This window comes from Cupressus sempervirens, chromosome 1, assembly GCF_028749045.1.
Source record: "Cupressus sempervirens isolate cs-2001-9-10 chromosome 1, ASM2874904v1, whole genome shotgun sequence".
NCBI lineage: Eukaryota > Viridiplantae > Streptophyta > Pinopsida > Cupressales > Cupressaceae > Cupressus > Cupressus sempervirens.
Genome location: NC_143118.1, coordinates 879,615,120 through 879,629,528, shown reverse-complemented (window position 1 = coordinate 879,629,528; position 14,409 = coordinate 879,615,120). Strand labels below are relative to the sequence as shown.

At 32.6% G+C, this 14,409-nt stretch overlaps 1 pseudogene; it reads right to left on the bottom strand.

Annotated features, from left to right (window-relative positions):
* Positions 1-1,183: 1,183 nt before the first annotated feature.
* LOC149580634 (3-dehydrosphinganine reductase TSC10B-like) lies at positions 1,184-3,140 on the bottom strand (annotated as a pseudogene).
* Positions 3,141-14,409: the final 11,269 nt, after the last annotated feature.

Genomic DNA, 14,409 nt, shown 5'->3' with positions numbered 1-14,409 from the left:
ACTCCTACAAACCTCCAGAGAAGGTTGAGCTTCTATTTTTGGCATCTCCAGAGACTCCTACATCATCTAATGGCTTTCTTCTTCATATTTTATAATGCTTTCTTTGTTTGAAGACATGGAAAGGATCATGCACCCATTAAATGATATAAATAGGGATGGAATCCTACTTAACACCAATTAGAGAGTTAATTTGTACATAAATAGATTTGTTTTATTAGTTTAGAAGCATGTATTTGCATGAAGGAATCTCTCACTCTCAACACAAATTAAGGAGAATATTTCTTATAAATTGTTGAATTAAACATGTATTTCGGGCCGTTATTTTGATGCAATAATAAATGCCATTGGTGCTCTCATTCAGAGTGGAGTTGTTCTTGCCTGAGTGTGTTATATTTTGTGAATGTATGTTCATGGAGTGTAATGGAGCCAATAGTTTTATTGTGTTATTTTGATTGTGTGATCTTTTAATTCTAGTGTTTGCCATATGTTTATGAATTTTTCTGACATATTTAGTTGGAGAAGAGATCATCATATTGTTCTTGCATAGTTTTTTGTCTCACATGAGTGCACTTTTTGTGGCCTTGCAATCTGATGAAAAGTGAAACATCTTACTAATATTGAATTCCTATCGACGATTGCATCAGTGGAATTGAGGAAGTGTTGCTCCTATTTTCATTGGTTACCTACCGATCTTTTAAAAGGCTTAACTCATAGATGTGTTGTTTCCATGGCTTATGTCCATTAGGGATTTATTTTTCAAGTCATTTGCTTAAACTTCTTGTACCCTATCTTCATTATTTGCTTTTACAAATACTTGGTTAATTTAGGAATTCATATAGTTGCATAGTTAAAAATAGCATTTATTATAAATAGGAAAATAAAAATATATATTTATTTTTGTGTGGTTAGTTGTTTTGATATAGCAAGTAGATTCAACATCTTATCTGAAATTGGTCAGAACCAGCAAAGGTTTTCTCATGAACACACACATTTATCTTCTACTAAGTGGATTCTAGTAGGTCGCAAGATCACCCAGAACCTTGGAGTTGATCACAGATCAACTTTTCAAGAGAGGAGTTCAAAAGGATTCTTGTCTTAAGCATCGTGCAAAACAACACCTCAACAGATCTTATTACCATAAAGTTAGATAATTAATGTTTAATCTTATTACCATAAAATTAGATTACTTATATTGATCAAACAAAGGAGTTTCCACAAACCTTGGAAAGACTATACTAATATGGATGTTATACGGTATCAATTCAAGCTTAAGAGTTTCTCCAAATGCCTTTAGAGCATATTTGGTTGCAATATATACATAGTGAGCGTACCAAGGGTGTTGGAATGAGTAATTTCCCCCTCAAATGAATTGTACAAGCATAATAGAGAGGATTCTAGAAATTTTTGGATAGATGAATAGGTTAGGTAAAGTTTTGGAAGTCATAGATAATTCTAGAAAAGTCCATTTGTGTTTTGTCGACTAATTTAGATGTTTCCAGAAATGATCTAAGACCTCTATAAATAGAGGCATCATGTCATGTAATTGATATGGACAAAATGGTTATTGAAATATATTACTACAGCAATAGATTGAGTATTTTTTAGTTTTAGTTTATTTTGTCCACCCACCTTTCACAAGGTGTATCAGAGTTTTCCTGGGTTTCTACAAGTGGTATCAAAGCTAGTGCAAGAAAATCCTATCACCATTTGTGACAGATGAATTACAATCAAGTTAATTGGGAGTATCCTCTCATTATTTTTTGACAGAAGCAGCTAATCATTGGATCGCTGAAGAAGGAAGGAATTTGTTTGTCACCATTTGTGACATCAAAGAGAATTTTGTTTTGCAGAGCAAGGTTATTTGGAGAACCTTGTCACCATTTGTGACAAATGAAGCTATCAAGGGGTAGTCGAAAGAAGACATGATTTTGATCAAGCTTACTAGTGAATTCTGTCACCAGTATTTGTGACAAATGAGGCAAGATATTTTTGGAAATTAAAGGCCGCAACCTTGGAAGACACTATTCATCAAGAAATTAAGGGATATGAAGCATTTTGTCATTAAGAAAAGGAAAGGATTTGAATTCATATGCAACAACATTTGAGGTTGAAATTAGGGGGAGTGTTGGAATGAGTAATTTCCCCCTCAAATGAATTGTAAAAGCATAATAGAGAGGATTCTAGAAATTCATGGAAGGACAAATAGGGTTAGGTAAAGTTCTAGAAGTCATAGATAATTCTAGAAAAGTCCATTTGTGTTTTGTCGGATGATTTAAGACCTCTATAAATAGAGGCATCATGTAATGTAATTGATATGGACAAAATGGTTATTGAAATATATTACTGCTGCAGCAAATTGAGTATTTTTCAATTTTAGTTTATTTTGTCCATCCACCTTTCACAAAGTGTATGCAAGTTGTCCTAGGTTTCTATAGAGAGTATTGTCAAAAGGATAAAACATTATCAAAAGAAGAAAACATTTATAAATTAATTTATTAATTAGATGGTGCATAATATATAAGCTAACTTCACGTAACTAAGACTTTCTATTAAGAACATAAATTTATAAAATGAAGTGTTGATAACATACCACTCCTACCAAAGAATTCATGAGAACAATTGACATGGGTGTTTGGGGAGTTCTCTTCTTCATCAGTGGGATCCCAACATGCACGGTATTGACAACCCCTGTCAAGTTGGTCTGAATCATTTTATGAACATCTTCAATCCTACACTCATCCAAAAGCGCAGTTTTTGCCACATCTGCATTGCAGATCAGCACATCAACAACCCTTCATTCAAAAGACTCTTTTATTGCCTTTGCCAATATTTCACAGACACCCACATCTGCAATCTATTCAACAATTAAAAATCTGATCAGATATAAAGATTTCTAGGTTTTGAGATAAGCTTAAAATGGAAGGATAAGATAAAACCTTGGTTAATATTTTATGTTTGGTGTCACCATCTTTGGCTAGAATTTATTCTGCTTTCTCCAATTTAGTGGAGCTTATGTCTACAATTGTGATGGATGCTCCTTGAGAGAGAACCTCTTTGGCAATGGCAAGTCCAATCCCACTTGACCCACCTGTTATCAGAACATGATTTCCGTCGAGTGATTTCAGCCATGGTGGTCTCATCTTCACTGGAATGGAACAAAGAAGAAAAGAGGAGGTTTTGGTTGTTTAGTTCCATGCAAGTTATTTATATCATATCTGCTGCAGGTGGGAACTCATCTCTCCTTACTTGCATTGATATGTTCATGAAAACTATTTAATGTTAATGCACAAACTTTGTGATGGTTTGATTCCATAAAGAGTTATTTATTTATCTTATCTATAAGATTGTTAGATTTTGATTCTTAATCAGACCACACTTCTTTAATAAAAAAATATTTACCTAATCGAATCTAGAAACAGTTCAGATAATTCCATTAAGACTATAAGACTATCAAATACAAGCTTTTCAAGCTATAAAACAATGGACTTTAAGAAGGCTGTTTTTAAATATCGTCCAATTTAATATGCTGAGGTCTTGAAACCAATCCCTATTGGATGCTTGTACATAGATATTTATTTCCACTGCAGGCTCAGTGGGTGCCATCTACATGTATTTTGATCAGCATACAGATTTACAGGACTCGATTATGCCTACACTATATAAATTCAATGCATTGTACCTCATCGAGAAAGTAGATGGCTTCAGCTACGGTCTCAGTGAATTATTGGCTAGCTGATGATTGAATTGAATTATGAAATAAATTTGATCTGTAGCTCTCAGTTTACCTGTCTCACGCGGCCAAACAAGGACAAACAACTGTTAAAGTGCTGTGGTATATAGTTTTTTGAATTTGATTTATGGTTTTCTTTTGTTAGCACCGTCTGGTCTGTAATTATTCAACAAAAATGTATCTAATAAGTAGGAAATATTGTAAAGTAAGCAAATTGGATATTGTTATCTGAATTTAATTCTGTAGTTTTTTAGTCAAATTCACTGATCCATGTTTTATGAGTAGTGATTCACATGAATCCATCTCTCATGAGAATAAATGAAACACTTAACAGTCATTGGATCTAGGTGAAGCCTCCAAGGTCACCCATCCCAGTACTACTCCAGCTTCAGCACGTGCTGAAGCTTCCTCCAAGGTCACCAATGCCAGTACTACTCCAGCTTCAGTGAGGCTTCACCTAGATCCAATGACCATTAAGTGTTCCATTTATTCTCATGAGAAATGGATTCATGAAACGTGGATCAATGAATTTGATTCAAAAATATACATTAAAACCTGATAGCAATATCACAAAAATATATCTATCCTGTACAGTCTTTACCTTGTTGGAAAAAGAAATTCACTACTGTAAATTTAACACATAAATATATAAATTGAAACTAAAATCAAATTAGAATAACTAATAGTTATTAGTATTATACTTCTATGGCATGCCTGAGATAATTTTTTTTTTTTTTTTTAAAGAATAGGACAATACTTCACCAGAGATTTTGTTAGCTATCATGCTTGTTTTGAGCTATGTTGGAAGGCCATCAGAAAGTATAACAAATATCCTATATATAGAACAATCTCATAAGCTTTCAAACAAATAGACACCTAGGTTTAGGATAGTGGGTGGCTTTGTGTTCCTTGGGAAGTCTAAAATCTATTTAGTAAAAATTCTAATTTTTTTTTTTTTTTTCAACGAATAGGTCTAGGATTAACACTTAACTGCAACATTGGAATCCCTTTGATTTAGATAATAGACTCAATAATTAACAAATTCTTGATCTAACAGCATAATGAACAGTAAATGCTGAGTCTCTCTTGAAATCACGGTAAAACCCAACATTCTTATAAGATCAAAATTGGTGGTGTGTAAGAAAGTTATTGAGAAGCACAGTGATTTCAAAATCAATGATATAGGTAAATGGGTAGGAATTCATTAATTAGTACTTGCTGTAGGCTGAGTACTATTGTGATAACTTTTGGATTTCATGTGTTAACTGGTGATTAATATTTTTTCATTTTGACCGTTAGAATTAATCATTTTAAAATTTTTTTATAAAACTATTGCATTGTTTATAGTATAGATGCAAATTTTTTAACTTTGTAATTTTTACAAAATGTTTTTATGTGATTTGGTTGGATGAATCCATTTCACTCTTATATGGGCACGATTTCATAAATTTTAAAACATAATACCTTTTTAAGAGCTTTTTTATTAAACATAATATAATTCATTAATATTTAATAATTTCAAATGTGCTTTAAATTTTGATCATATTTTTTTTTAGAAATAACTAAATTGTTATTCAATTAAAAATTCTAAAGTAATAATATATACTTTTATGTTATATAATTTTTTTTTTTTTATATTAATTATCGAGAGTTCAAAGAAAATATTACAAAGTATCAATGATCCAGGAGCACAAAAAAACAGCGAGCCCATAGGATCAACCAAGAGTAAAAAACACATGATAAGTAACATGAAGATACAAAATAAAGTAGCAACTAAGATAATATATCATCAAGGTTTTCCAGCCAAGTTGTCCACCCTTGTGGACCTTCCATCCAGACCACCTTCTTTCTCTCCAAGCATTGAGCATATATATCCAACCTATCGTGGAACTCCCAACGATATAATATTTTAAGAAATATTATCATATTTTATTATTAGGAAATTTTTATTATTTTGATATTATAAGTTTTTAATAGCATATATGCAATACTATATGCAATAGAAAATATATATCAATAAATATATTTACAAATAAAATTTAAATTTAAATTTAAATTAATTATATTTTATAATTAACAATTGGTAATTATTTACATAATTATAATTTAAAAATCTTTATTAATATATTTATAAAAAAAAATAACTATATAATATTTTTATTACTTTAAATATTTTATATAATATAATAAATTTATTAAATTAAAATTAAGTTTATATGGAAAATAATAAGCCAAAACAATTTTATAACTATTTATGGCTCGCTTGTCTTAATACTAGAAAGCATAGAATCACTCTTTTTATCCTTTCAATTTGTAAATTAGAAATGACTGTGGAAGAATAATTGTTTGCATATTGTCATATATCTTAATAATCAATGTTTTAATCCTTCCAATTTGTAAACTAGAAATGGAAATGATTGGAGAAGGTGAAGTTTGGATATTATTATGAAAGCCTTTAGTTTCAAATGATTTCTTATTAGTATAGTGCAAAATGTATTATTGATTTCTTATTAGTATAGTGCAAAATGTATTATTGATTGGATTATTATTTAAGCCTATTTGGTTCCTTAATTTTGTTACATAAGTAATAATAAGCTAACACATATAGTTTTATAAAAAGTTATGAAGTTAGCTATCAATTTGGGGTTGATGTATTGTAACAAATTAAAGTATTATTACGTGTATTGTATTTTTAATATTATAATTTAAAAATTGATTTTCTTTCACTCAATTAACAATATTATATACACATATATTATACAATCTTTTAAGAAACACTATTATATATTATTATTATTATAAAAATGATATATAATATTTTTATTAATTTAAATATTCTATATAGTATAATAAATTTTTTAAAAGAAAACTAAACTTTTACTAAAACTACGACAAGTACTAAGCCATTATATGGCACTTGTTGAAACATTGAATCCATCAGTTGAAATGATAAGAGTCATGAAACAAATAAAGTAGAATGGGTAATAGTTGTAAGTTTAATTTAGTATAGTGAAGTTTACGATTATTGTTGAAATATTTATTGTAGATAGTCATTTTTTGCCCTTGGAGCCAAATGCCCACCTACCACCTTGTTGGTGTTTTGAAACACTACAGTTTTCAAACTACCCCGATGAGAACAAGATACATCTAGGGGCAGCTAAATCCCATCCTTAACATGTCCTTTCAGACACCAGGCCAACTATAAGGCTAGAACCTTCTTCTACTTCAGGCTTTGCAAAACCTACGTAGGTGGACCACAAATTCAATTTGTATGGTACCAGTGCTAAACATATTCTTGAATCTATTAATAGCAGATTTAACCCTTATTTCTACTAATGACTCATACAATGGCATAGATCTGCAATAGCTAAATGCAAGATGATGTAATTCATAAGCTGAGTGAGGGTTAGACTTTGAATAAATTTCAACATAAAAAGGAAAAAATGATTTAATATGTTGATAATAGCAAGACCTAGGTATGAGCAACTAAACTAAATGATCTTGCAACTAATCAGTGCCTTATCTATTGGAAAATTATATGAATTAGAACCATACATCTTTTGGAAATCTTTGACATAACTCCTACATCAAGATCCCTGATCTATCTTTCACTTTGTGAATAGACATCTGCATCAAAATGAATCTCATACTTCAAACTATCCCATCATGAAGTCTGTAAAACCTATGATAAATATCAAGCAATTAAATGGCCCTTTGTTCCACAAGCAAAATACTTCAACCACGTGCACTTGTAAACAAAATGCAACCTAATTTGTTCTCTTGGTTCACAAATCAAAAGAAATTATGAACCCATGAACAGGAGACAAGATTAAAAATGAATGTAAACCCTTTGTTGTGCTTTATTCATTTTCTTTGAAAACAATACATGAAAGATGTACAGAAATTACTCACAAATCACATAACAAATGAGAACTATTACATAAAACTTAATGTTGCTTAATATGAGAGAAAATGCTAAAGGGAATGGTATCACAGTAGTGAAAAGTTTTTCTTCCCAAAATTGGAATCCCTGCAAAGAATTAGAAAGAGAATGATATAGAGGAGAGTGAATTCACATATCTATTCTATGTCTGACCTGTGTCCATTTGGAAAACATCTCCTAGAAGTGACAAAGCATCTCTCTAATCTCTCTCTGCAACTAGGAAATCAAATCCTCTATCCTTTGGCCTCCCAAAAGCATAAAGTATCTCAAATACTTGATGGAACAATAATCGCTTTTGATGCCAAATCTCAAATCAGGGCAAAGGAAAAAATAAGTTAAATGGCCTCTAGAGGCAAGATAATCTTTTCAAAATTGTTTTTTCCATATTCAGGCTTCAACAAGTTTTCATATCTACCCTCTAACCAATTTTGATGTTTAATGGTGAAATCTGCTCGTTCTGCTAAGAATGCCCCAGAAATTACAAATTTTCTTATAGACTAAATCATTGAACATATGTGCAAAATATGACCTCATATTTGGAAAATTCATTTCCTCTCGGTTCCAATAGTATATTGAAGTGCCTATTTTGGATAAAAATTCCCCTCTAGTAGCCATTTGAAAAATTAAGTACTACTATAGCTTTGAAATTGCACTTGGACAACTATTTATCCTTTTAAAAAGTTAAAACTATAGCTTTAAAAGAAATTTATTTTAAAAAATCTAACAACGTACATGATTTCCAGAGAAAAACATAAAAAATAAATTTTATGATTGTTGATTTTTCCTTTGTTTTCTCATCCGATTCAAGCTTGGTTTGACCACCCTCGCCACGTGTCAGCACTGGATTGGTCAAATTTTTCCCATGTCATTAGTACACCTTGTTGCCAACTAGCTGGTCACCATGTCACATGGTTAATCTCCCTGCAACTTTCCTTTGGTGACATGGTGACCACTATCAGATCTGCGACATGTCACCATCCTATGCTTTCATGAGACCTAAGCCACATCACTATCTACTAGTTGTTATGCTTGTCCACCTCTTTCCATGTGTCATGGTGAGGTTGGCTCTCCAATCCACAACATCACTAATTCATCCTGTCAAGCGAGCTCCACAATCTTGCTGGATCTCAATGGTTTTTCGGCAGGTCACCATGTCCCTTGCCAGAAAACCTCCCATTTTTCAGTGGTGACATGGTGACCACCAAAATCTAGCATGTTTCTCTGGGGTCTTTCCATGCTAGTTCACTTGCCCAAAATTTATTGGTCTTCTTTGTCCGGTCAGCCAACCACGGGCCTCACAATGCTTGAGCCTTGCCTTTTAAAAGGCACCATCTTATAGACACAATGCAATATGAGTGGAAAAGTATTTAAGAATATGAAATTCTCCTAACACGACCAATTTGGGATAAAGTTTTGAAATTGTTTCTCCTTTGCATTGTGATTCCCCTGTCTGATACACCATGCTCCACAATTTTCTTCTCGAGATCAACCAAAATGGTCAAGACCTGAAGGCACTCTTTCTGGCTGTTAGACGTCTCATTACATCTAGCCAATATAAGGCCCACTACAAAAATTGTTGCCCCGAGTCAATGACTTCCCTACGCCTTCTCTTTATGTCATTGTCTACTCTTCAATCAGTGCCTTCAAGCTCATTCCTATAGCATTTCTCTCAAAAGAAACATGCAAGCACATCGACCTTTAATGAAATCTATTTTTGTTAAAAAATAAATATTACCCAAGGATTACTGATTAGGTCATTGGCATACTTTATGTGCTCTGTACACTTTTTGGTTTATGTTAGGTTATGTTATCAGAAGGATGTAAATCAATGGTTGAAGTGTGAGTTTTGAACAAACAAAACTACATATAATTAGTTTTAGCTTTTATGTTATTTTCTTTTGTATGTTGTTCACACACTTCCTCAATCCTCTGCTTCCTTTTAATGTGAAGAAGTGAGGGTTTTTTACAGATAGTGAAAACTTATACCCAGCCTCAACATAGGTACTTTCTCCTTTTGCATTACTGGCTTGTTCATCTTTCATGTTAATGATGCTTGCATTATTCACAAGCCTCAAGACTCTAGTATAAGGCAGCATATCGACCCCATCCTGATGACGAATTCAACACTATCCCTCTTTTCTTCAATTGTGTGGGCTGCCTCCTCTTCTTAGCTATCGTGCCTCTCCACATGTTTTCCTTCTCTAAAGCAGCTTCAATGTTTTTTATTTTTGTTCTAATTCATGCATATAGTGGTCCCTTTATTTATGTTGTCAACTTTCTACTCTCTTTTGCACGGTCAGTGGTGCTTTGTTTTTCTTTTGAGTGGTCTACCCTCTTTGACACCATCCCTTCCTTACGTGGTCTCTCCTTTGTATTAGCCTTGCTAATTAATTCATCATAATTCAAAATTGGGCATTGATCCTTATTTGTAAGAGAATGCTTTGTAAGAGGAGGATAATAGACAACCATAGTGTCAGAGAGTCATAAGACATGGGTATCTAAAAGATGTGGGTATGTTTGGAATTCTAGATTATTTTGGTGAGCATTCGCAAGAACATGATCACTGACCACACACCAAGCATCACAACATCATAAATGTTATGCATACCATAAATAAAAGGATGCCTTATGTTATCCATATAGAACTATCCCAATCACTCATGGTTCTTAATTTATTTGTGGGTACAAACACATAGAGATCTGAACCTGTTACATAGCAATAGCCACGTGTTGAGTATGATTGTTGGTTTTAAGGTTGCTGATTCATAGAACTCTCCTTTTAACACTTGACAGAAATTTGATGTAGAAGTGGTTGGCCATGGGGGTAAACTCCCCATGTTTTACCTAAAGTCATATATATTTCTCCACTAATATTTCATAACTTCTATAGTAGCTGTTGTTCTGACAAAATTAGTTGGGCCCGCAAAGTAGACCTAGCTATAAAAAAATTCATTTTCAAACACCTGATCATTTAGACTAATCCATTCATCATATGTTATTGATTCGAGACAAATTCAACCATTGGTAACAATTTTGAAAACTCATCTTACACCATTCTGCAATTTGTCGACTTAGTGCCAGGAAGTCCTTTGACCGGCCTTAAAAACTGACCCAAACACTTGACCAAGCTTTGGAATCAAACATGCTAATTCTCTATTCAACATACTTTTACCCCATTGAATCACATCTCATGACAAATTCTTAGTCAAAAGATATCGACTGTCAAAGTTGCCCTCTCAAAACTGCCTGCAAGAAAACATGTTAGAAAATAATAAATCATGTTCAAATTTGGCTTTGAAAATTGGGTAAACTAACACTTGGGGGCACAAAAATAGGGGCGTTGGTTCACTGTCACGAGGAGAGTATAAATTTTTGATTAGGGCTCATGACAAATAATAGGACGCAAGTGGCAAGCGATCAAAGTGGGCTACTCAGAATTTGCAAATTAAAACAATGGCAAAAAAACATTTTTTTGCAAATGGAATTGACCTAGGAAAGTGTGAAGATGGATTCGTCAAGTTTTAAAAATTGGTACACTTAAAGTATTTTCAAAGGAGAATATAGTAGTATGATCTGTTCAATCTCACCTATCACAGATATCAAGTTATAACATCTTGAATAGGGGTACCAACAACTTTGCATATTTTGACACCAGTAAAAAGTTACAAATTGCATTTAGAATCACATTCAAAAATTGATCAAACAGATTTGTCATAAGCTCAAAATTGAAACATAGCAAGTCTCTGATCTCTAAAATGTAATGCAAAAGTAATTTTCTCAATCCATTCAACTAGGTCAAAATTATAACAAGTTAAATAGGGCTTCCCAAAATTCATAACAAATTGCATCCGCATAACATCAATAAACGACCAACATTGAGGGATTCAAAACCTAGTCAAACAGATTCAAAACAACTCAAAATCTGAAACATAGGCTCTTTGATATGGACACTAGACACTGACAAAGCAGTGAGTCATGAAAAATTATTGGGTACGAGATATTCAGATGCAAACATGGCTTCCTGTTGCTATTTGACACTTGGGCAAAAATGCAGAATTGACAATTGCTCAAAACAGGACTTCACAAAATGGCTCAAAATGGAAATTTATCTTCATGAATCACATAGACATACTGAATGCAAGGTGTCAGAAACATTAAACACCTCTTAGGCCTCGAATGGATGGCTAGGTACACATGCATTAAAAAGCACTTATAGGGCTTGATTTTTCAATGGTACTCAAAATCAGGGCTTCAATTTTGAATCCCAACAGTGGCTCTATCTGGGGATGCATGTCCCTTGTAGTCATGGAAAGGATTCAAATCTCTAGAAGAAGTAGACCATTCCCAAAAAATTCTCTCAAATAGCTTTATTGAAAGAAAAGACAACTACTCCTACTATGTACATACAATGGCCCCGAGACACCGAACTTGTCAAAACTTTTAACCTCTATCATATATCTAGTTTTCATTTGTACTCTAATGAGGTAAGCTAAAAAAATCTCTTCTATCATTTTCACCAATTAGATCAGCATCTTGAAACAAATTACTTGGCAAAACGAAACAGCTTCATTCTCATAATGCATACATACATCACCATTAACCTCTACCTCATGCCCACTATGAGAAAACAAATCAGCATGCTCATGTAAATTAGAATCATTCTGAAAATCATCATCCACATATCACTGATGCATGCTCTCCACCAGAAACACAAATGATTCATATTCTATGTTCTTCAAAAAGTTGCATATGTCAAAACTTTGCAACTCACCTTGTGTAACTGGATGTGAAGAATATGTAGAATTTGATCATTGCCTACTTGCAACCATGTTACTCATCAAATCAGATTTACCTTTCATTGAAACCTCTTCACACTCAAACAACTAATTAGTTACCAAGTCTAAAATAATATCATGAAAGTGCTGACATAAATCATGCTGATTGTAATCTTCATCAAACAATTCATTAGAATGAACTTTGAACTTATCATCAGCATATAGTAAAAACATAGAATTAGATTTATCACTTCTAGCCTTTGCTTCTTTGTCATATTCAAAACCAATTTTAGTATCATCAGCATGATAAGAATTTGAAACAAAATGAAACTTCTCCCTATTGTTACTCTCCTTATTAGAAAAGTCATCATGTGTATTGATACTTTATCTATTATCACATACACCTCCAAAACTTGACAGCAGATATTCTAATTTTATATCAAATTCAACATCAAACCTTGGGGAAATGGCCTCACCTTGAGAAGGAATACCACAAGGGACAACATGAGCATCCGGAAAATATTGGCATATCTTTTGAGATCATGAGCTAGTAGTTCTAAAATTTTGTCAACACTCAACAAGACTTCATCACAAGTCTCTTCTCCTAGGTTCTGATCATAAACCGGCTAATCTAAAAAACTTATAGAAGTAGTACCATTAATATGACAATCTGAAAAACCAGAATCCATACTACAACATAATACCTCTTCTTTGCACAATACCTCTTTACTAGGTATATCATTCTTATCTTTTCCAAAAGAAGAATTGTTCGTACTGATGTTAAAACTTTCCACACTCTCATGCATACTATCACATGATTCATTTTTAGTCACATAACCATCTTCATCCTACTAACTAAAATCATCTAATTCAGTAGATCTAGAATCCATCTCTTCATAATTACAAGAAATGTTGTCATTGACTATGAATTCACTAGACTCATCATTACTTTCAACACATCCACATCGGCTATTTAAATCATTCTCAAATTTCTTGAAAAGACTATCAACATGAAAGATCTTTTGTACCCTTAAATGTGATGGCCAATTAATTGAATTAGGCATAAAGACATCTACTAAAGCAATAGGCAATGAAGATTCCTTTGGTCTTAAAGACACATGCAACTCCATAAGTGTTGATTTAAACTTTTCATAGATCTGATCATCTTCTAGACCTTGAACAGTTCCTACCACATTTCTTATAAATCTGACAATCTGATTGCAAAGATCTTTCTTAATTTCTACCATATCTTCCAGCACATCTTCATGTCTTGGTAAACCAACTTCAGATCTGAGATCTTATTCCATTTTAAAATAAAACGTCTACCTCTTTATTCTAGTGCTAAAAAAACACTGAATAGAGGCAACCTTTTTGTTCATTCAACTTTCATGAAGGACAAATACATGAAAATTGAAAATACCTTTATGTGTTGTTGCATGAAACCTCTAATCTGCTGATTGGCACTATGTAAACTTGAAATCCTTTACACCATTGGTCAAGCTTTGTAGAGCTGCCACCTCCTTGCTAGAGGATAAAGAAATTACTACTGTGATTCACTTTTTTACACTTGTATTTCTTATAACAATAGACTACAACAACACTTCAAAACCTATCAAGAATTTAAACTTACTTTTTAAGAAACTACCAAAAGCTTCAAATCTGCCCATACAATTGAACGTCCTTTAAAATTTTGCAATGAAATCAACTAAGAACATATTGGTATAGAGATTTGAGAGTCACCACTTACACTTTGTGAGAAATAAAACATAATTTGTCACTTGACAAATATGAACCAGACCTTCAGTGTAGGACAAAACTTGCAAATCATTAACATCTTGAACAGAAACTTTATAAAGTAACTCTTGACTCTGAACTTTCTCAATAGCACTTGCAAACTGAACTAATTGAAGATAGACTTATAATAGTAATAGAATAGAACTTACATCCTATTCTCACAACAT